At 39.0% G+C, this 23,389-nt stretch overlaps 1 long non-coding RNA gene across 1 annotated transcript; it reads left to right on the forward strand.

Annotated features, from left to right (window-relative positions):
• The first annotated feature begins 9,148 nt into the window (after nucleotides 1–9,148).
• Nucleotides 9,149–11,219, forward strand: LOC117740506. Its single transcript, XR_004610627.1, has 3 exons — nucleotides 9,149–9,269; nucleotides 9,361–9,452; nucleotides 9,765–11,219. It is a non-coding gene; the product is annotated as an uncharacterized LOC117740506 (long non-coding RNA).
• Nucleotides 11,220–23,389: the final 12,170 nt, after the last annotated feature.

The raw sequence follows: 23,389 nt of genomic DNA on the forward strand, positions 1-23,389 counted from the left end.
GCAACCAAATCAATCAAATAAGCTTAAAGGAGTAGTTCATTTTGGGAGATGGCAACTTATTTTGGGGGATTTAGTTTAGGAGATTGATCCCACTATAATATATGATTGATGAATATGAAGCCTACCAGCGAGCAGCCGCTTAGTGTAGCTTAGCATAGTTTAGCATAGATTGAGAGCAGAAGGATACAGCTGGCCTGGCTCTGTCCAAAGGTAACAACATACTCGCCCTGGAGTCTCCACTGGTGTCCCGGTACTCTCAATAACGCCAAGACTCTCAAGGTAACGTCTCTAGGAAGTGACAAAATGGCCTTAGCTATTAGCCTTAGCTACAGTAAGTTGATCGCATGCAGCGTAAATAACAATGTGTCTTTCACTTATAAATGCAGGTTGAGCAAAACATCAACACATTTTCTTGGAAGGCAGCTGATGTAAGGGGGATATAAACAGAATTCTTTTTTTAAACTGACAATGGAATACAAGGCACATCTAAATGTACTCATGAAAAACAATGCAGTCCCTGGAAAAAAAACGAGCCCACTGAAAGGGTTACAGCACTTTGTTTATTTATTTTAACCCAAAACAAAGCAGCACACAACCTCAGTTTTTGTTCAAAAGCAGCTCCATGAATCCCTGAAATGTGATGGAGGTTAGTTCGAGCAAACCCTCAGAAAACAAAAACATTACCCGTTGAGCATGCCTGCATCTTGCATGATGATGCCCTGCGTTAGTATCTTTCCACCCTGGTTCACACCAGATAAGTGCACTGTGTGCTGAGAGAGCTGCATGTGGTTCCACTAGTTGGTTTTTTCAAGCGCTTACAGGACTGACAGGTCTATTCCCGTCGGAATGTGAAAGGATCGTCTCTTTCTACTGCACCTGAGCCTCCTGCTGGCTCTGTATTCACACAAGAAAACTTGAAACCAGAATAACAGGCTTTGTTCTCTCTACGATCCCAGACAACATGATGGATATGTGACGGCTCAGACTCTGAGACTTTAATCATTTTCACACAGTCTTTAAAGCTGTGGGAAAAATATGGTGTATAGTAGCACAGATATCCTGTGATTTTATAACGAAGGCTGTAATATTTGCTGCTCCCAAAAAGACATATTGATGGAAATTATTTAAAAAAATGTCCCAATGCAGCTTGTAGTATTGCAGCACATTTCAAATACAAATATAGTATCAAATATCAGAGACAAACACTTGTTGGGTTGTAGTGGATTTTATATATATTTGCACATGTAGATAATAGAAGTTTATGTTTAAAGTAATACATAAAGAAAGATATGATAATTAATTTGGTATATGTTGAGGAATATTCTGGAGGAATGTATTATGAAACATAAGAGAGGATCACTGTTTTATTATTCTGTTTTAATGACAAATGTAATGATTAACTATATGATGCATGAGAATGAATGAATGTTTTATTGTTTAGACAATAGTTAAAATGGATGCCGATTGAAACCTAATGTGTTGCTTTTATTCTGAAGGCAGGATAGTAGGTTTTATTCTGATGGGGAACTTCCTGTCCTTGACCGGAAGTGTGAGCTTTGACCTCGCCAGCTTATAAATTGGCTTAGCGAACAGAACGGCGGCATCCTTTGAACTGACCAATGGAACTAACCTTTAGGTGTGAATTCATTTGCATGACCATACTAACGACCGAGCATTTGTTCTGGGGAGACATGGTTCTACTGGTCTGGAGACTCGAGACAGCCCCGGTCTGTGGCTCCCTGGGAGCTTCAGTCCGTCTGTGGAGAGTTCCTCCTTTCTGGCCCCACGATCGTGAACGCTACATGAGTATTATCTTTGCCATTAAATATTGTTAAACTTTAACTCATTGAATCCTGAATTTCCTGCGGCCACGGGACCCGGAGCTTTGAACACAAATCTTACACACTCAATGCAACATATTTGCTAAATTTATCTGAGGATAACCTCCATAGAAATGATAAACTGTAAATAATTAACACACTTAGAAAAAACCAAAAGACTCCTTATATTTATGTAACAGCTGAACCAAGATGTTTCTTATTCTCTGGAGAAGCTGGGAAAGCTTCTTTGAGTAGTTCAGCCAAACTCCTCACACCCAAACCTACCAATATGTCATGAGACAGGAGTGTTAGAGTCACCTGTCTATTGCAGTTGAGGGCTGTACTGTTGCAAGTGCAAGGCGTATAATAACCTCGGGTGAAAAGGGAAACATTGGTCATTCACCTGAGGGCTGAGAGCACCTCAGTCTTGACATTTATCTTTACCTCCTACCATCATTAAATTAAGCCTCTAGGGAGGGCTGAGTGTTGTCTGCAGAGGCAACAGACCTGAACGCAGGCAGGTAAGAGACATCAAAGCCATAGCGGCTCGAGATGGAAATATTCAGCGCTGGATGGAGGAAAACTTCTCTAAATTCATAGAACGTATTCCTTCACTTAGTCCCAGTAACTGAGGGCCCAGACAAACAGCAGCAAAGTACCACCACACAGGACCAGTAAGGCAGCAGGCCAATCTCACTGCAGTATACAAACACAAATGTATTTTTAACTGGTCTGAAGTGTTGAGCCAATCTAAATGTTGCTCTAATCTAATGCATGTTAGACAGATTTACAAAAATAAAATAGATTTATTGTATTTTAGGCCTAAAAGTCACCCTACAGACTAAGTAAAAGCCATGGTTACATGGTAACAATCAGTGACACCTGCTCATAATGTTTTTTAAAGACCAGAAGAATCTTCTGGCCATATACAGCAGTGTAGTTGTTTTCAGTTGTCCGAGAAGACTATCGGCTGACCTGCATTCAATGACAATGGCCTGATTTTCATATGTTCGCATGTTTCCATTTTTTTTTTTTTTTGTCCATGTGTTGAGCTAGTTTGACATCACTCTACTTGTAATGAGATTCATGTTCATTTTACAGAAACGCAGGTCAAATTTCAGAACAAGAAACTGGAACAGCATTTTCTGTGCACAGTGCAGAAAGAAGTTCCAATGACCTCATCAATGGCACCCAAATCAAAACAATTTACCGTCCAAGATTAATTTGGGATTATTGATTGCTTTTGTGATTGATTAAAGAACCTTTGGTTTCAGAAACTTTGAGGTCTCACCACAGACATAATTTATGTGATCAGAATTGTACCATCAAGACTCAGATACCAATTGTTACCGTCTCTGCTTTGGATTATCACTGCGAGACATTTGCATCTGAACTCCCAGTCAGTGGAGTCAATTTATTTACAAACCCCATTTCACAAATATGAATAAAGTGTGTGGTTGTTGTCCAATGCAAACTTTGTTTCGCAAATTTATGTGAATGGGTTAAGAAAATTATACTCATTAAGATTAAAAATAAAGACTCTGTGTCTAAAGAAACAATAGATTATGTGAATTTTCACAAGGCTTCCCTGATGAGTTGACACTGTGGAGCCTCAAGTTTTCATAGGACTTAAATTAAATGCACCATTGTGGTGAAATAACTGAAACAATGCAAACATGTAAAAGTATCCTCTAGCAGATGAGTATTAAGAGAGGGTTTAGAGGAGACCTCAGCACACAAATAAAAAGGCTGTACTGACACCAGAGGATATGTGTCTTTCTGGTTTACTCACCAGACAGCAGCTCTTAAGATGTCAGCGTTGTTGACACATCTCTTAGGGGGGGGTGGATGTGGTGTTCTCTATTACATTACTCTTGAGGTCACCTTCTTTCCCTTATCTTCTTCAACTGTCCTGCAAAACAGGTCCATTAAGATATTTTATAATTGTTATGGTTTTAGAAGAAATTCATTTCATCAATTTCTGTTATATTGTTGAAATCGTTATCGCTTTCACCATTGTGATCTGTGAGCTGCAGGTGTAATTGGCAATTAGATATTGGGGTGCAACACAGCCTGCAATGCACAGTGATTCGTGAATATTTCATACATTCTCACAATTCACATTCATCATGAGCATGATGCTCTGGCTCAACTTCCCTGACACTAATTTGTCCTTGGTCTGGTCAGACACTCCAGTGTATACGTGAACCAAGGGTTTAATGAACTGGCTTGCTTGAGGATGGTTATGATGACATCATGCTGTAAAACAATTTCAATTAAATGTGATGAGAAAATGCTGGTTTTGGATGTAATACTCATTGATTTTAATACTTGATCCTGGAAGACTGGAACAAACTGAGCTCAGTTTTTAGAGAACAGACAACCAGACCTTTCGTATTGTCTGCAGCCTGTTCGCAGCGTTATTGTATCATTCTCTGTCCACGTGCGTGCCCACAGATGATGATGGATTCCTTAAATTACCTGTTGCTGTGGCAGATGGCATGCTTTGTCATTAACGGCAATGGTGAGAATTCCCTGGCATCCTGATGAAATATTCATCATGAATCTGTTCGTGCACCCTGAGGATCAAATGAGGGCCAAATGACCACCTAAAAGTGCTTATTGAATTTTTACATCATCATGTATTTAAGTGATGTATTACAATATAACGAGGACATCTATTGCTGTGTCACTCTGAATATCTCTGGCTGCAAGGGGCATGTCTGACTCAGGGTGGTATAGAAATCTGATTGGCCACTTCTGGTGAGACCACTACATCCTGAGTTATGATTAGTTGATGGCCATGTTAGAGGGCCTCCAGCAGCCCGACAAAGACGACTAAAACTAGACATGCTCTGATAACCAATAACAAATCTCCACAAAATATGTTTGTGTTTTACCTCAGTCCTTCAGTCACATGGCTTAATGATATGACGATTTAATTAGCGTGGTTTTACAAAGATATTGTAAAAGAATTGAGACAATTATCATCAACAATGTCAGTTAACTCCCAGTAGAGGTGTGTATAACAGACCATCAGCTAGTCTCTGACTGTGTCTGTCATTCGATGCTAAGGGTGAGAGTTAAAAGACACCACAATCCACAATATTCTGTCGAGCTGAGAGGAATTACAGAGTCGGCTGATAATTATCTGTGGGTTTGTCACTACATTTTACCTTATGCAAAGTGTTTGGTTCAATCTTTGTTCATATATTACATTACATGTCATTTAGCTGATGCTTTTATCCAAAGCGACTTACAATAAGTGCATTCAACCATGCAAGAAACATTTCTTCAAGAAAGCCCAAACTACAAAAATACCATAAATAAGTAAGAGCCATTCAAGTGCCACTGAAGTGCTAATCGGTCTTTATTCAAGGTATAGTCGGAAAAGATGTTTTTTTAGTTTCCGGCTGAAGGTGTAGAGACTTTCTGCTGTCCTGATGTCAGTGGGGAGCTCGTTCCATCACTGAGGAACAGTCTTGGCATTCTGATTATATGAAATGACAATGCTCTGCCTGTTCACCAGTGATGGCTTGTCTAAACGGTGCAAGGAAGCACTTGCTGTACAATACAATATCCAAATTCTATTTTTCTTAAAAGGATTATGACAGTTGATATATTTGAGCTAAAATGTATGTGAATATTTCAAGTTGGGGATGATTTCATCGGCTGGTTCTTCATGTAAATAAACTAGATGTCATTCTGACCTTGCTGTGTGAGTGTATTCACACAATCAGCTTGTTGCATTACATCAGCACGCAGAAATGACATTGTGTAAACAAACCACACATTAACTGAAACAGCCGCCTTCGTGTCGTCTAGAGGACAGAGTGTCGATGCTGTTTCTAGATTTCTATCCTTACCCCGTCCATTTAATCCCACAATCAGGAGAACATGTCCGCTGCCACCCAAGCAGACACAAAAACGTCTTGACAGGTGGAAAACCACTTTAAGGGCATCTTCATGTTCGATAGCAAGGTCCTGGTGGAAGACACGTCTCTTGGGAAACAAACCCGGGAGAGAATACCTGGGCAATGAAAAGCTCTCTTTTGCTCTTTTATTACATTCACTGTATGTGTGTGTTGCCCACTCCCCAGTCATGTACATACTATTTAATATCTTCTCTGTATCTCTGGGACAGACACAGGGTTTACCCAACCGGCATGAAGGATTTTAGCTCATTTTCCAGACGACAGACTTCAGTGTGCCATTTTTTCTGGTAAAAATGTAACTTTTGTGTGTAACAATCAGACTGAAATATGTCTTTGTGGGAAAACTCACTCTTCTTTTATTGTGGAATCCAGCTGACGCACAATGCTTTTGTCACACACAGCAAATCATTGCACAGATTATTCCATTATTTATTCCATCAATAAACATTTTACCACATGGACCAAAATTATTGGACTTTGAGTGGCTGAATTTGGAGTCCATCTTCATAAACCGCGGCATCTAGCAACAGCAGTTAATGACCTTCACCAAGACAGAGCATTAAGTGCACATTCATCTCACACACTCTGAACACATATACAAAGCTCTATGGCTTTCACTTAACATAAATAAATAAATACGTGAATCTCCCTGATAGATTAATTGTGCCGCAGTCTAATCACAGGATAAAATGTCAAGAACACATCGCTGCCAGAAGATGTTTTATTCAAACTATAAAGTGCAAATAAGTCATGGATAACATAAACCCTTGCAATAATCATATAATCACATTAAGTTGTTTACTCATTTGTTTGCATATACTGTGTGTGTGTGTGTGTGTGTGTGTGTGTGTATGTGTGTGTGTGTTGAAAGTGCAGTGGTCGTGATACTCAACGCAGACCACTTTTGCTCTTTGTTCAGTTATGGAAGCCCTGGCGGGTTATTAACCATGGACAGTGACACGGTGGTTGGATGGCTCGCTGTTCACTATACACCAGGGGGTGACCATCAATCATGTTGAGAGGCAGTGAACACTGACAGTTGCTTGATGGGTGGTGACGCTAAATATGTTGTCATTTGGTCAGACCCAGCCAGCGAGCTCTGTCACATGACTGAATCCTCGTACGGCAGAAGGATGATGTATGTGTGTATTCTGCGTTTCACACACTGTTTCTCGAGAAGAATCTCTGAGCACCAGTCTTGTAAAGATGAATTGAACCCCCTAGAAATATTCACAAGAAGCTCTTGAATTATCTTTGGAGGTCAAGATTCCATTAAATGAGACCCCTCGTTGTTGTCAGAAGTCGAGAAGCACACTTTTCATACATGCTGTTGTGAGCAAGGTCAAGGCATATGGATTTCTTTGCGTATTTTCTCAATACAAAACTCCTCTCTGACGTTGTATTCTGCCCAAAACAGTGACCTTGAGGCTAAACTGTCCGGGATCTTGTCTTGCACTAAAGTAAATGATGTTGCGGTAATGCATTATGGTACCATTCCCCAGACGATCAGTCATTGTCTGCACAAGCTGGTTGCACTGGCTCGTCCTCCTCATCTCCCATTTCACCACAGGCGGAGATCTGTGTAAGGACCATTCCTGTTTCTGACAAGGTCACCCGGCACTGTGGATGGGCCGTCCCCTTTACTATTGCATGAGTCAGGATTGATTATAGATACTTTTTAATGTTGTAGAGAAATCTCAGTCACTGACGGCTCAGTTGGGTGGTTATTTTGCGAGCCTTTGATGATTAAACTACACAGAAACTACAAATATCTTTTCTATATCATATACAGAGTTACAGAGATGACTTGTACTCTCTGCCATTCAATCTGGATCCAACTATAGCTTCTTTCTCCCACTCTGTATGATATCACATTTAGCTGGTAGATTGGGGTAAAGAGAGCATAAAGGGATCTTTTGGGAAAGGAGCATTACGAGTCTGGTCACAACAGCACTTTGAAAAGCCAGATCAATACCATTTCTGTGACCAATGTTATAGTTCTCCGGGTCGGTTGCCTCAGGAGTAATAAAGCTGTTTTTTCCACACATCCTTCAGTCTTTGCTGTAAAGTCACTAAGACGGCAATACGTTTGATAATCCCATGGGCATGTCAGCGTTTTCTGGTCTGCAGTTGATCATGAGTCATGACGGCTTTTGAAAGACATGTGAGCTGCAAATTCAACAAGTAAATTGTATTAAAAGTAAAGTTTTTGTTTCACAGATCCTGGCCTTGATTAATGGGGTGGCAGAGCCTTTGTTTTCCACTGTTACAGGACATTTATTTTATCACAACTGCAGCAGCAAGATAATCCAAATTTGTTGGAGGAGGCTTTCACTTTTGGGCCGAGTGTCAACTCTTGATTTTAAGCTTGATGAATCAGCAACGTCTCAAAGGAAGGGGTTTTTGAACAGATGGTTAATTTATACGGGGGTCAGTCGTAAAAAAAAAGAAGCTGCGCATGCACTGGATGTATAATGTAATATACAATATACAATATACAATATACATAATGTGTTTGTAAAAAAAGTAGCAGTGCGGCAATAAAAGTGATTAAAAACACTACAAGCTTATGTAAACAATGCAGGGGTTTACTCAAAGGCTTTCTGAACTTGGAAGGTGCATTGAATATGTTTGTTAGGCCTTAAGGATGCAAACAACGTGTTTTATTGAGAAACGCTGAATATAAAAAAACTGTCTTTGTTTACAATTAAAGCTCCACTGGGTACCTTAAAGTCGGTTGCTTCTTCACTTTCAGAGTATGAACGTCCTCTAGCTGGATTTGTTAATGAAGCAGATGCTCTCATTACGGCTTCCTGGGTTCTAGCAACCCTTCAAACTGGATAACTGCCGTCTTCCTGTCAAGATGTCCAATATAAAACAGACAATTGCTGTGGTGCCGTTCAGTTGGAAGAGTTTACAAAGATGTCTTTCCAGGATGATGAGTTTGATTGTGAAACCGACCCAAATACAGACTTTTTGTGGGATCAATCATCTTAAGTATGTGCCACATTTAAGACAGGGCAGTGTCCATTTGAACATCGCAGGAAGGATAGGGACTGACTTAAGAACTGACAACCTCCTTTAATCATCCCTCCCTGTCACACAAGATGGACTAAATGCAGTTAAAGTATTTAATAGTATGTGATAATGTGGCATACAAATCAGGCCTGCTACCCTTTCCAAAAAAAAAGTTCAAAGCTGTAAAGCTATAATTGAAGATTTCAGGGCTGTAAGCACTTTGGGAAACGCCCTGCTTGCTGCTTATTCTCACGAATAGGATGATCTCATTTTTCTGACATTGGCAGTTTTCTCGTGTTCCTCTTTTTATTTTTCCATCTATAAGACCACAATTAGCTAATATTGTTTTCTTAAGAACTGCAACCTAACACACATGTGGTTTCCTCTTCCTGATTTCATGTCAAACTCTCCACTATGGTGAAAAGTGAGCATTTAGAAACCTTACGTTGTCATATATGATGACTCGTATCTCTCAGGAAAACGTAATATGCCATAGGTAACAACTTTCGTTATATTATCTTAAATGTTACTAAAATACTAACACTACAATAACAAAAAGACAGTGATATAAATTCTATTTTTTCAAGGTCAGTTCTGGGGCTGAAGGGCAGGTACAGGATATGCTCTTGGGGAGCTAACGAAGGGGAATGAGGAGCAGGTGGGCAGATGAGTCAATCAGGTGAGGATGAATGGCAGGAAAACAGTGTGAACCCATGCTGGACGAGGCAGAACAATCTTTAATGGTAGACTGCAATCAGAAAAAGCAACAGAAAAAATGTTAGCTGGCTTTGGTCATGAACGTGGTTACATTTCAAAAAAGCTTTGCTGTATGAATAAATGTGGACAAATATGGAGAGTTTAAGAACTCACAATGTCTTGTTGACACCCACACCAACCCTTTTAGATTGATTTAATCAATAACACAGTAAAATAAATACATTAGCTGAATCATATTTTGTTCATAGTGTGTTTTGTGTGTGTCCAAACACAGTTTGAAGACCTGAATACTCGAAGAACAGCAGTGTTGGTCGACTTCACCGTAGGCCACAGAAACTGACTTTGGGCACGTTGAACATCACTTATCTGGGGAGTAAGGACATGTGACGGACGGAGATTGCAACTGGATATAGTTGAGCTTATTTCTACACATAATGTGCTGAACTGGAACAAAGCAGCTGGAAGTGGATTGAACTCTGTGTTTATGGATTACTGTGAGAGGACCTGGATGGATTGTGATCAAGCGGTGATCTCAAGGTCTGTAAAGGGAAGTCAATCAACGTATCCTCTGATGAAAGTTTGTATTATATCTTAGGAGAAAGTTACTCCTGAACATTTGTGTGCGTTTTCTCACGAAGGTACAGCAACATGTGTCAATTTTATGTGTCAGTCCTTTCAAAATAACTGGAAACAACTTAGTTAGGTGGAGGCAACACAACTTAAAAGAAGTAAGCACGTTTAATTAAGTAAAAAGCAAAAGGCCGTGGTTTGGGTTGAAATAACTACAAAAGTGACGATACTTAAGTACTGAAAGGTGACAAATATATTAACGTTGACGCCACGTTTTATACAAATCTGCAAACACTTTTGCTGAGTCCTGTGTCTCTATGCTGGAATAATTTCATAGTATAACTTTCTTGCAGTTAGTATACAATAAATCAATAAGTATTAGAATAATACATTCAAACTGTGACTCCGAATGCCACTGTTAATTAAACCTAACAAGAACACTTTGGGTTTGTTTGTTATGTGCCATTTCCCCACTATCCAAGTTATGTTTTTTCCGAGTTGTGAGCAGCTTTTCCATTTTCTTTGTCCATTGTGGGAGAACTTGATGGGACACCGTTACTGACATGAATCAATTGTTGTAGGAAAAGCACATCTAATCTAATTACCGATGGCTCAGTTCTACTTAAGTGTCCCAGTAAGTCGTGATATTGACAGTGAGCATCTTTAATCTTTAATTTGATCATTTACACCATTGTTTTCATTTCCTGTGCTTCTTCCTGACAAAATGATTATGCTTAAAGTCATCAAACATACAGTTGATTTTTTAGTTTACTGTTGATGGCTTGGAGACAACTCTGTGACAGAAATGTATCAAAATGTTATCAAATCTTTGGGGGAGACATTTAGTTATTGGCAGTGAACTCTCCGAGGTTGCAATTGGATATTCATCGGCATCATGTATTGAATCATTTCCTGTTATTACAGAAAAGTACAGTAACAATAAAGCGCATTGATGGATTGTATAGGCCTACTAACTGCATAAAAACAATACATATTAACCCACTACTAACATATGGAGTTAGAAAACAGCTTGTATTTTAATGTTAAAGTTAAATCTTTTCTGACTCGCATAATACATTTCTTTGTCTGCCTGTCTTGAAGAACTAAAAGAACCAAAGACAGCTGTAGGATATGTTCAAATAAATGTCTTTTAAATGTTCATCTTTGAATTATTGTTTTTAAATGATCATGAATGTCTTCTCAGAACGGAGTCATAAAACTGAGTCATTAAAATTGCCTTTCACATTGCAATTATCCTCTTAGCTATTAGCAACCCGGTTTACTTGGCCAGACACGGGCAGTCTCCAGATTAAAATGTTGCACCTCATCATAGTCCATAATCATGTCCACTCGATGCAGATTTCATCCAAGACAGAAGATTGAAAAGTTTGAAGGACACTGACTGACTTGACAGTTTTACTCATCTGCAGTTAAAGATAGTATCAACCAGACTGTGAACATTGATATGAAGAAGTCTCTTTATGAAAAGAAAGATAGAGTAAAAACACCTTCTTGATTGTGGTCTTTTAATTTAGCTGCACCTCCGAACCCACTTCCTCTTTTATCTTTCCACAACTCTCTGACAAACAGAATCTGTGTTAACAGAAACACCTGTGTCTCCACTGTCCTCTGCACGTTTTTGATGGTTTCTGTTAAAATATGTCTCAGGAGAGAGCTTTGTCATGGCTCTGGAGTTAGACATGACCTTTCAAATAAGCTATTTCCATTCATTTTCTTTAACTAGCCGTGTAATTGCATACTTTCTTTTATCTAGCTTTTTTAAAGCTCTCTTTCTGTTTCAACATCCCCTGTCTTTGTCAAAGAGATTTAATTGGAAAATGAAACATTGTTTAGATTCAAACACTGGATTCTCCACAAACGCGTTATTGTGCTTTACCATTTGATTAACCTCGTTCTCCTTCGGTTGAAGCTGTTTTCAATCTCTGTTCTCCATCTGTACTCTCTCGGCCTTCAAGCAAAACCAATTCATCTTTCTATCCTGTTAATCTGCTGTCATCTCTTTCTTCATCAGCAATTTCTGCCCTCAAAATCTTCGGGTTTCTTTTTTCTAACAAATTGGATCTTCAGCTTTAGCCTCTGACTTGACTGAGCTTACTGAGATCCAGTGAAGAGAGTCCAAAATACCAACTAGATTCTTTAAGGGAATAGTTTGACATTTTGAAAATACGCTTATTTGCATTTTTGTCAAAAGTTAGATGAAAGGAGTGATACCGAATCCGTTCATTAAATATGCAACAACAGCCAGTAGACGGTTATCTTCTCATAAATACTGTAAAACTAAATGTAAGGTCATCGGTATATCACATAGCTAAGTTAATTAGTCACACTCTTATGATTCATACTCCTCTGGCTGTGCATTCTGTGCAGGCTGGTACCTGTCATGCCCGCCAGGCATACATAGCACGTTTCAAATCCTTCGTCATGAGGTCTTTGATTCATTTGATGGATTCAAAAGTTTCCCCATAAATTTGGCCCAACACAAATCCACAGCTTGAAAAGAAAATAATATGGAAGAGTTGGAGGGCGCACCTTCTGGAGCATCCTGGTGCGTATTCACAGAAAGTGCGTGGCGTGTCTCTGCAGCTCCGCAGAAGCTCAGCACTAGCTTTTCTGTAAATATAATTAAGGCATTAGTCATCTGCTCTTTTCCTTCTTTGTGTTTCTTGGCATCAGCCTATATATCCAGCTCGCACTAGCATCTGTCAGCGTGCGGCGTCTTTTTCAGCCTCGCTGTTAGATTTACTACCTGGTGTGTGGAGGCACATGGATTCCCCACAGTCCTGTAAACTATAGGGCTGGCTCACATATAATGTAACTATTCCAGTAATGCTGATTTTAGGAGAATGTTGTGACTCAAGAGAGCTATATATATTTTCCAGCTATTATCAATGTTACTTTCTGACTGAAAGTGCTTGTAATAAATATATTTATGCAATGTAGACCCATCGTGTAAACTGACTTTCACATCATGCAATCACAGGTAATGTAGTATTGCCCAGCCCTACTTTGTAGACTGTTTTCAGTCCTTATGCTAAGCTGATTGTCTACTTGCTCCACTTTCAGAGTGGTATCGGTTTTCTCATTTAACTTTCAAGTAAGCATATTCCCAAAAAAGTAAAGCTATATCTATTATAATTTTCAAAAGGTGTGTGACTTATGGGTATCCAGTGATTGATTGAATCAGAAGCCGCACATAAGGAAGACTTATTATGGAGCAGTGTCAAGGAACAGATGCTAAATGTAGATCAGGAGAAAGTTTAAAGTGGAATATATGAGTACTCTGGTATGACAAAATGCCACGCTGAAACGTCTGTGACACTGAAATTAATTGTTTGAGCTGAGAGAAGGGCACAGACTATCTTGAGGCTAGACAAGAGCATGCTTAAAACCAGATGGAAGCGAGCCAGAGGTGAGAGAACTATTTATGAGTGACAAGACAAACTAAATGTGTGACCTCTTTGAGCAGTTTTGCGGTGACAGTGTCTCAGGGTGATTTCTGTGAGAAAGTCACCTCACACAGGAACAAATGTGTTCATATCAGCCTCTGGATCACATATATTACGGGATGACAGTTTTTATGGCGACAAAAGTTTCATTTATTTCCCTTGTTCAAAATTAAAGGAATGCCTCACTTACATTTTCAGTTGAAAGCAGGCAATGGATAGAATATGATCAACTTTGTTCATTTTTCTCTGAGAAAATATATGTAGTAATAACAAACATTATATCCATATCAGCAGGACTGACGCATAAAGTGGTATGTTGACCTACATTCTTACATCCTTCATGTAAAATCTTAATTGTGTATTTGGAGAATTAGGTCACGAAACACTTCTGGCTTGCCCAGGAAACATCGGAGGATGATCCATCTTCAGCAGAATAAGAAGTTACATAATTTTGACTATGGTCTCAGGGCAACAGAAGTAAAAGGCAATATCATATGCTGTAATAAACATCCCAGCTAAATCTCTGAGCAAGCCGCTGAAGGCATTTGCAAAACCATTAGATACAAAAATGTGCAGATTGGAGAATGATTGATAAGAAAAAGATGATTATTTTTACAAAACCTGACCTATTAAAACATCAAAGTTTTTTTATCAGCTCCACTGCAGAAACCCCCGATTATTATGCAAAACAAATAAAGACAATATTATGGTATAAGCTATTTATTATGAAGATGTGGAAGGTAAACTAATGACAGGCGGTTCACACATTTTAACTTATTTCTGTGTGATATCAAGTGAGAATCCTGTTGGACTGATTTGTGTATTCCATGTATCTAAATCACCTCATAGACTCCCAATTTCGTGGAAATTAAAAAGATTGCTGCCTTTTGAAATGTAAATTTGGTATGCAGATTTAGGGAGAATCCAAATCTGCCTCCCTCGTTGACACAGAGTGAAATAAGCTTTTCATGACCATCACGTCTGTGCCAGTTGTCGACTCCAGACTCATTAAGGGTCGGACGCGACTCCAGCACCATTCTATCGGAGAGGAAGCATCATAATCATTGCAGAGCGAATCAGGCTACGGCCTTCAAATGTAAATCTTTGGTCACAGCTGTCTGAATAGGAATCGTTTTCACACAACATGTCAGTGTTGAACGTAGCTAACGTAATGTTGTCTCCTCACAAGACAGGTTTAGGGGGGTTACTACAATGAGTCATACTCTTGGCATGTTCACCTGCATGTTTCTGTCACACACAGCTCTCTCCCCTCAAAATGCTCCATACTGCCATAAATCAAGCTCCCCCATTTAAACCAAAGATCCTTCAGAACAACAAATAATGTAACATTTTTTATGCTACTTTTGTCCCAGTGTGTATTTTCTCAATAATGATTGTCTCGGTTGTAGTTGAACATTCGCAGGGCAACAACTTCCTTGTGCAAACAAACAACTGTTTCATTTCAGAGATGATTTGATTAAATTATGACATAACAACTGAGACATAATCATTATCGGCTGAACAATTTTCTGTTCTTTGAGATCTGGTTCAAGTTTGTACTAGTTGTAAACAGAAGAGTTATTTGTGCTTTTATTAATATAAACGGATGAAACACAAGGCCAATGCCAATTGGTTTGTTCCTCTTCCTTATCTTAAGTTTACGTATATAAAAGATTGTTCCTAATAAATATTCTGTTCAGAGTATCATATGGTGATCTATACACCTGGCGATGGCAACGACTGTCATCTGTGTGACACTTGATATTCCACTCATGCCCGCCTGCTTTCTTCCAGTGAGCGGAAAGTCAGCTCAAAGAAAAGTGATTCGCAAACGAGACATTTCTATCAGCAGGGAGATCTTTAAATGATACATATCTCTCTGTCTCAGCTTTTTCTGCAGAATAAACACAAGAAACACCTTCTTGAATTTGCACAGGTGAGATTTCTGAGGCTTTGGGCAAAACACTGTGGAATGAATTTGACAGTGTTTTTAAAGGTAAACATTCGAGATTGATGACCAGCCGTATGGACCTTGGCCTTCCAGACCTCTTGGACTCAAGGTCTTGAAAAGACACAGAGACGCTCTCTATGGATTCACATGCCACAGCAATAAATGAATCACTCTTCATCTTGATGTCAAAGCAGGAGTTAGAATGTAAAGAGCTCTCTGCAGCACGGAGGGTATTCTGAAAATGGGTCAGGTAAAATCTCTCTCTTTACTAATGAAGTCCCTGTGCACTGGGCCTCACACCTGCACCGTTTCAATTATCACAGTGAAACAGGACGGGAAATCCCGACAGCGCCAGTAGACACATATGCGGAGCAGATGCAGCGCCGTGACGGTGTTACTCTACTTCACGAGCAGTGAAATGCATCAGCTCTGAATGAGCTGAGACGAGGTGGAACATTTATTTATATGAAGAATACTTTTGGAAGTTTCTATCTAATTCGGAGCGTGGCAATTTATGTATTTATGCATGAATGGTTATCTCTGTTCATTTCCAAGCTGAGGGTTTATTTACTGTTTTTGCTTATAAATATTTGTGCTGCAGTCGGGGCCCAGTTTGGATTGAAATGTTGCTCTTGTACGTATTGTGTCTTTTACACTCATTGCGAGTAGACATGTATTCCTCTGCAGTGCTTAATTGGTTTAACTACTAATTCACCCTTTTGACTGTTTCTCTGCCAAGTGTTAGAGCTACAGGATTTGTTGTAACATCATGATCTTGGGGGAAAAGATCAAAGCAGTTTTGTATGTATGTATGTACATATGTAAGTATGTAAGTATGTATGTACATACGTAAGTATGTACGTATGTACGTATGTATGTATGTATGTACGTACGTACGTATCTATGTATGTATGTATGTATCTATGTATGTATGTACGTATATATGTATGTATCTATGTACGTATCTATGCACGTATGTATGTACGTATGTATCTATGTATGAATCTATGTATGTATATATGTACGTATATATGTATGTATCTATGCACGTATGTATGTACGTATGTATCTATGTATGTATGTATGTACGTACGTATCTATGTATGTATGTATGTATCTATGTATGTATGTACGTATATATATATGTATCTATGTACGTATCTATGCACGTATGTATGTACGTATGTATCTATGTATGTATGTATGTATGTACGTACGTATCTATGTATGTATCTATGTATGTATGTACGTATATATATATATATGTATCTATGTACGTATCTATGCACGTATGTATGTACGTATGTATCTATGTATGTATGTATGTATGCATGCAATGTCTTGCACAGAGAAGCCGAGAGAGGCACATGTAAACTGAACAATAGTCAGAAATGAATCGTGTATCGATGACGGTATTGTTAAGGTATTGAATGTTTCATTTGAAATATTTACAACTTTAGTTTGTGTATGTGTAATAAGCTTGCTCTGAGTTTGAGCAACACATTAAATATTATTAAATTCAATGATTATTCAGCTCCTCCCAGACCTTTCATCTACTTAATGTCCCTGCTCTCCTGCGGGCTTGCGATCTCTGGAAAATGCCTCTGGACGAGGATTGCTCCTGATATGACGGCAGCCATCAGTACCCACGGGGGGAGGAGGGATCAGATGCTTTGCCATAAAACACGGTCAGCAAAGATTATCTGGTTGTGTTTGAGCTTTGCAGACTCAGTCTATAACTCGATTGACTCACACACTTATCTGTCCTATCAAAACAAGATACAGATGTATTTCCGATAGGCAGATTCCCAGTGTGGTGAGGTGGATGTGCAGAAATGCAGGGTTAATAATCACAAACTTCTTTTACTACAATAAATGTTATTTAAAGTCTGGCTATTATGCTTTTATATCATAGAGCTTATATATATATATATATATTTTTTTTTTTCTCAATGCATATCGTTTAATGTGCACATTAATATATCGTTTTTGCTGGTAGTTTGCAGAGAAAATTGTCTATCAGGAATAACAGTAAAGCCATTAAAAATTCATGTTCAGAGGATTCTTGTAGAGCCATTGTATGGTCCAGCAGGTGATAATAACAGTGTTTTTTTTATTTTCAGGGGGCACAGTGTGAAGAAAGAGATTGTAGTGTCCTGGCGACTCACTGGGCTGAAGTACAAACCACAAAACCGGAACGTGTTTGATTTATTGGCTCAGCTTTATTGACTCAAGTTACATTTCTGTCCTCTGTTTCCACTCTTAGTTCTCAAACACTGGCAAAATACTAAACTAAATTAATTCATTAAATTAATTTGTAGTTTTAGATTGAAATGCTATATATAGAATGTTTGTTAATGTTTTACTTGTTGTGTGATGTTCGTTCCCTGTCTTCATAAGATAACTAAAGATGTCTTTATACCATCCTGCTCCTTGCCAGGCTGTGCCAATGCTGTTTTTTTGTTGTAATCATGACAGATCTCATTGCACTGTCATTGAATTAAGTGGCAATTTCAGACCATGAGAATGTTACGTGAGTGAGAAACCTCTTTAATCCAAGCATGCAATTCTATGAATAACAATGGCGAAACTCCATTCTGGATAAGCCATTACATCCGTCTCTCTGTCTTCTCTTTCCTTTTTGGTTTTCATGTCTTTTCTCCAACAGCCTCCCATCCGCGATCATACATTCCTCCCTTATCTCCATATGTATTGCATATTTAACTTGAAAATGTAAATCCCTGAACTGTTCACTCAGGTACTTCTCAGAATGAAAACAGTGTGTGTTTTTGATTATGCAACCTGTAGGTTATTACATTCTCCTCGTACTGCCTTGCCAACTAGGCACTGTTCAATCAGAGTAGGAAGATTTATGTGCGGACAGCAGCTGTCTGATTTAGATATATCGGCACGTTTAAAACTCTTCTCATGAATAGCCTGGTCCTTCAACGCAATTGCCATATTAATCTCCTATGCACGTGAGCTCTGACATAGAGAGATCAGTTTTCAGGAGCGGACAGCTTTTGCAATCATGTAGATTGCGTCTGTGTGTGTAACGGGAGACATTTTGTCAAGACACCCAGATGCCACCAGTACTTACGGTAATTTCTCTAATTTGTGAAAGTGATACGAAACAAAGGCAATTAAGAGTCTTTCCAAAAAGCAATAGGAACTTGGGAGTCATTTCGAGCCTCGCGATAAATATCCCACCCCCCCTCCCCGAGTCAAGGGCTTTAGACTCGTGAATGATAAGACCATCGATGACAGAGCAATCTAAAATGAAATAATGAAATTCTGACAACTACATATGAAATGGATGGAAATGCGTAAATGATTCCTCTTTATAACATTTTAATTTGTTTTAAGTGAGGGCTGTGAAGCTGTCTGTTTTCTGAATTTCTGAGTTTCTGAGATTTGACAGCTAACAAAAAACACCCAACATTTTCCAAGTAGATGGCTTCATCAACATTTGTTGAGCCAATAAAATGTACTGTGGACAAATATGTGACAGGATGTCATTAGAGGATTGGGGAAAGTCTGGTAAGATGAGCCAACCAGACAACGTTTCTATAGCTCTCCCGTGACCACTAATTTAATAACATTTCTGTTTTCTGTCACATCCGTGTGTTTTCCCTCCAAACAAGCAAAGGAGTCGCTCTCTCTCTCCTCTCAGTCCATCTGTCATGTTTACAGGTAGGGCTGATTTGCTGCCATCACAGTTTATTTACACACTCTATTATTAAGAAGTAACCTGCTCTGACTGGTTTGCATTTATCATGGAGACACCGCGGTAAAATTGAGTACCACTCTTTGCGAAAATCTATGCGAAAATGAATTTAAAAAGTTTCAAACTCTCCCTCCGGCTCCTTTTTGTCATTGTGGTTGGATTAGCTAAAACCACTGTAGGCAGAATGTAGATTATTTGTCAACTGTATGTGCTTGTCTCTGGTCAGCCTTATACTGCAGAGTTGTGCAGATGCTCACATTTGTAAATGTATTTCAACCTTCTTCCCATAAATCACGCTTTGGTGTGATTTATTTTGTTTTGTGATTCATTTGTGGAGAAAGTACAGTGCCACAATAACATATTTTATGCTGCACAGGATCTGATTAAGTTGCTATTGCTTTTAGAAGAAAGAAAGACTCAAGCTGTGAAGGCAAGAAGACCAGTCAGTCTCTGCAGCACTAAGGCAAGTTTATGGACCAGAAAATCCCACAACCGCATGTGTCTGGACTTGATTTGTTTGTGAGTTTATATCGAGGCAACACTAAACAACATATATGTAAACATGACCAGCATTCAATGATCAATAATTATACAATGTATTTCCTAGAGCTTTCTTACTTTACTACAACAGGTACACATTGGCATGTGGACAAAACCATTTGACAGAAGTAAATCTATTAATTATTGACATCTATTGACATGCAGGCTTTTATTCAAACAAATGTTCTTGTATTTAACTAAATACACGGCCATAAATGTCTCAGACAGAACATGTGGACACATTCTGTGCCAAGCCCTCATGCTTTGCTTTTATTACTAATTGGGGGAAACATAACTTGAGCTTTCTCTTGGCATCAGCTGTTGGTCATTTAGTTAACTAATGAAGAAGAAGGTTCACAGTGAATCTCATTGATATAGACTTCACTTCAAAGATGTTTCATTGATCACCATTTTCTATATTTAACTGCAGTAGGCCAACAGTGAAATGGCCAAACCTTTGTTGATGTGCTATGTCCCAGATGTGTACTTATTGTAAGAATATCCTTCTAAGTGACTTCATGATACTTCAAGGAAGTCATATCAACAAATCAGCTCCAGTTCTCATGACAAATACTTTACTTATTTTTCTCCTTCAGAGATGCTTCTGCAGGTCTGTCCTTGACTGAAAGAATTCCTCACCTTGACAAAAATGACAAATTATTCATGACTGCACATTAATTATGCCACAAAGAGACCTGTCTTACTCAGCAGGGGGTGTTAATCCAGATTGAAACCTGGCGTATAAAAACAACCTGCTGCACACACAGAGGTCTCTCTGGCTGCACACTTCTCTCAGCTTTTCTTGGAAAGCTAAAAGCAGAAACATGCCTGTCGCTACGAAGGAAATCTCTCTCTGTCACCTGTTTGACTGAGCAGTAAACACAGCACAGCAACATGTCTACTCAATTACCCGCCGGCCCAGATTTTCCTTTCTTTATTTCCTTTTGATGTGACAGAATATAACAGGAAACTGTGAAGCTGCTGCCTACAGATAACAGACAGTGTGATCTATTGCAGCTGAATATCATATGAATTGTTTTTAAACCCGGTAAAAAGGTACAACCTAGCTTTATTTGTTTGATCTCTGTTAGTGTACAGACATGTAACTGTTGGCCCTATATAACACCTTGATCCATCCACACGGGTGTTCGCAATTATTTTACTTGATTAAACCTCTTCTCAGAACCTTGTCTTCGTCTGAAACGATTCATCTATTCACTTTATATAGAGGACTATGTGTCAATTTGAAAAATAAAGTATACCCGACACTACTCATGTCATTCCTCTCATGGCAGAGAAGATCTAAAAGTGGTGAACACGATCTAGTTGACTACATGAGGAATGATGTCAGAGCCTAGGTGCATGTACAGACATTGACTGACAAGTTTTATGTTTGGAACAACTTCCTCTTTTATCATTTTTCTTTTATAATTTCAATACAATCTGACATGATAATGGGACACAGCATTATAATTTTAGTAGACTAACTTGCAATTTGATTTCAGACAATAAGATGATATTAAATCACAAAATTCTATTACATTTTTATGATGCATATGATTTAATACAATGAAACAAATTAGCTAACAAGCATATAAAAGTGCAAAGGAAATTCCTTTTTCAACATTCTTATTAGCATATCGGTGCCCTCATGTAAATCTCACCATAGCTCCACCCAACTCTAACCTGAGCCGAGAGCTAATCAGAGAGAATTATTGAAGATACCTGAGTGGGTGTACTGGACGTCAGTGTGCACAGGTTAAATCGTGGCCTGGTTTCTAAATAGGCGATCCCTTCAGATTGAAAGCACATTTTTTTAATAAATTAAGCTTCCTAACATATAATTATACTTTTATTTGAGCTTTGTGACTTTTTGCTCATGGTGGTAAATGCATGCAAATATATCAGAAAAATGCAGCACACACATTTTGGAAAAAAAAACCTTTTGGAGAGTGAGACATTTCATAGAAGTTGCCCTCTGGATCAGCAAAATGTTCATCTGCCCAAATCTGATTGACCAGATGTAATTCTGTGTGAATAGGGCTCAGATCAGAGTCAGAGATGACTGCTACATTTCTCCTTGAAGTTTCTTCCTGAATCTCATTTGGAGTACCTTCAAAGCACCACAGAGCTGCATGTGTGGCTGACTTGTTTTGGATTTGAGATGCCACGTGTCAAGTGTTGCTGTCTGAGACTGTGTGATTGATTACCCTACTGCTGCCTTATCATGGCTCTACTGCTGGCATCACAGACTGAAACTTAATAATAATGACCCTGATAAACAATTAAAATCTGTATTTGCAGCAGGAACACAACATCAGACACAAACGACAGCAAAGGTTAGCCGAGGTTTATCATCACAGGTGAGACTCTCGAAAGGCACTCGATACACTCAACCCTCTTCTTCGTGTTTTTGCATCCAGCAGCTTGTATGTATGTGTATTTAACTCTTCCCCTAACAGATCTCTAAATACTTATCTCGTGAAGTACAACTATGGCCCACTCCCAAACAGATCTAATCATAAATGTAGCAGTACACGCTTCCTGTCAGGCCTAATTTACTCAGGAGAATCTATGCCACTAAATCCCATCCATTTTAGGCTGTAGTTGAAAAAGGTGGGGGCTGAAATAGCAAACACAAGCTGGTCTGATGGTATAATACAATTTATACAGCTCTTCACCTCACATAGCTCTTAATTTGAAATTCAGCCATCACAATCCACTGACCTTGACTGCAATGCAGCAGGTAAACATTACAGCAGATCACGGCTGTGGCACAGCACCGACCCGTATCTCAAAACAACAGGTCTTTATTGAGTGTGAAGCAGGAACCCGCCTTGGTTATTATAACTTGCTCAAGAGCCCATCCTTCCTGCTGAAGCACTGCACACCGAGCCTTTCACACGGTGCAGGAGAGTGAATATAGGATTAAAGGAGGAGACGCGGGTCGCACACAATATGACACCGATGCAGAGGGACCATAGCGCAGAGCAGGAGGGATGGGGGGTTCTTCTCAACTTTCAAACGAGAGTCAGCATCTTTCCCGTGCACCAATTCCCTGACTAACCCGATTTCAAGGGTTTCTTCAAGGTGAGCCTACAGAACAGAACAGATCCAGGGGGGCTCTTTCGTTTTTTAGGCACCAAGAAAAAGCAATTTTTCTGTCTTTTACTATAACCACGACTAATGCCATTTTTCAAAGCATCTGAATTTATACAGGTGTTACTTGTGTATATAGTGTCTGAATCCATGTACAAGTCAGTATATTACTTTTTTTATATTAACCAGTGTCCCTTCAAAGCTGCTGTATCTGTGGAATACTTCCTGAACCCCAACAAAAGAGCAACAAAGAGGACAAAACCGGTGGAAACTCCCTTGATGGCCAAAACTCTTTTGAAGCTTCTTCCCCTGACGGCCTTCAGGAAGCTGCACCAGACAGAGGAATTGTTGATACTTTGGGTCACATCCGTTGTAACCAACATTTAATAAATTACAGCTATGTTTCATCATCAGCAATGTCTTCAACACCTATTACTTATTTAAATAGTACATAAACAGCGGCATGTTTTAGGTTTGCTCTGCTGCAGAATGTTGTAGGTTTTGTATAACGAGATCTGCCAATTAAAACAATAACCCAATGACTC

This window comes from Cyclopterus lumpus, chromosome 12, assembly GCF_009769545.1.
Source record: "Cyclopterus lumpus isolate fCycLum1 chromosome 12, fCycLum1.pri, whole genome shotgun sequence".
NCBI lineage: Eukaryota > Metazoa > Chordata > Actinopteri > Perciformes > Cyclopteridae > Cyclopterus > Cyclopterus lumpus.